This window comes from Myxocyprinus asiaticus, chromosome 15 (assembly GCF_019703515.2).
Source record: "Myxocyprinus asiaticus isolate MX2 ecotype Aquarium Trade chromosome 15, UBuf_Myxa_2, whole genome shotgun sequence".
Taxonomy (NCBI): domain Eukaryota; kingdom Metazoa; phylum Chordata; class Actinopteri; order Cypriniformes; family Catostomidae; genus Myxocyprinus; species Myxocyprinus asiaticus.
Genome location: NC_059358.1, coordinates 50,483,138 through 50,485,245, shown reverse-complemented (window position 1 = coordinate 50,485,245; position 2,108 = coordinate 50,483,138).

Here is a 2,108-nt window from a genome sequence, read left to right as displayed (position 1 = left end):
TTTCGTACACAACTCCCTTGAAAAAAACAAAAAAACAAAAAAATGCTTTGTCCCCACCCTAGTTCAAACAAGACCCCATGATTCAGATGGCGCTGCGTGTTTAGCTCCTCCATCCTTCACACAGATCTACTCATGATCCTAAAAGTGTGGAATAGCATCATCCTATACGTTTTTTCGGTCTCGTTTTATTTCCTCTGTGGTCATGCCAATCAAGAGGGTCCTCGCTGCAGACTGTAACGTGATGACATAGTGGATCTAATCCTCTGCGTAGTGGATTTTGGTGACTTAGTGGATGTTTTGGTTTTTATGCGTTACACTGAGTACATTAATTACTTAGTATTAATGTATAACACTGAGACATTTGTTTAGCTTAGCTTTTAAAAATGGTCATAACCGTGGGCCTGGGTAGCTCAGTGAGTAAAGACGCTGACTACCACCCCTGGAGTCACGAGTTTAAATCCAGGGCGTGCTGAGTGACTCCAGCCAGCTCTCCTAAGCAACCAAATTGGCCCGGTTGCTAGGGAGGGTAGAGTCACAAGGGGTAACCTCCTCGTGGTCGCTATAATGTGGTTCGCTCTCAGTGGGGTGCGTGGTGAGTTGTGCATGGATGCCGTGGAGAATAACGTGAAGCCTCCAAATGCGCTATGTCTTCGCGGTAACGCATTCAACAAGCTATGTGAGAAGATGCGCAGACTGACAGTCTCAGACGCGGAGGCAACTGAGATTCATCCTCCGCCACCCGGATTGAGGTGAGCCACTACGCCACCACGAGGACTTAGAGCTCATTGGGAATTGGGCATATATATATATATATATATATATATATATATATATATATATATATATATATATTAAACATATATTCATGTTGAATAGAAAATACTCACTTCGTAGCATTTATAAAGCAACAAACCCAAACAATATATTCTCAAAATAAAGTTGAAAATCTTTGTGGATAAAATCCATAATAAACGGAGATAAACCCTGCAAAAGACGAGGTAATGATCTGCGATGGCATCAGTTTGTGGCTTAATTGCTATGCTATCAACATCAACTCCATATGACAGAATTAAATCTAGCGTATGATTATGGCGATGAGTTGGTCCTGTCACATTTTGTCTGACTCCAACAGAGTTGAGAATATCAATAAATGCTAATCCCAATGTGTCATTTTCGTTTTCTATGTGAATGTTGAAGTCACCAACAATTAAAGCTCTTTCTATGGTAACTATTAGATCTGACAGAAAATCTGCAAATTCTTCAAGGAAGTCTGATTAGTGTCCTGGGGGTCTGTATACAGTAGCAAGAGCAAAAGACGACAGAGATTTTTTACTTAAGTGACAATATTACATGACTAGCACAAGCATTTCAAAAGAATTCAACTGACCTCTGCTTAATTTATATAAACAATATGCTAATAATAATAATTTGGGGAGTAGACTTATTTAAACTATAAATATAGTATAATAAACTATAGTATAATGTTTAAAAAAATTACATAAAAAAATGTAGATATACTGTATAGATATATTTTATTTAAGATTACTCAATTCATTTTGTTGGAATTTTGTTATGAAATTATAATCTTTTAATTGTACCAAGAATAATCCACTGTACATTTAGTTCAGTTCCTCTCACTGATAAAACACTTTCCAACATGACTGACAATAGATCTAAATTTTCTGACTGTTTCTTCACAAAGGCATGCTTAAAAGATTTAGATCAGTTAGCTTTAGATTTAGAGGTTGTTACTCTGATTGTGAGTGTCATTTATTTAATAAAATCCCAGTTGCTAAACGCGACCTTACCATTGTAGAGACTGGAGTCATTGAAGTACTGTTTGTACTGCTAAATACAGACTACAGTATGTTGTGTCTTCACTGCTGTTCTTAGCGAGAGTAAATGATCTATGGAAAGAGCTCCCCATGACACTGAAGGTGCACAGAAACAATTAGATTTAAAGCAAATCATGATATGGCTGATTTACGAGCCTTTCTAATCGTGATGACCATGTCAAATGGCCTATCAAGTTGATTTTAGACATGCTTCACTGTATTTAAGTTTTTTTTATATATTATTTTTTAAATATGGTCCAGCCAAATAAGTAC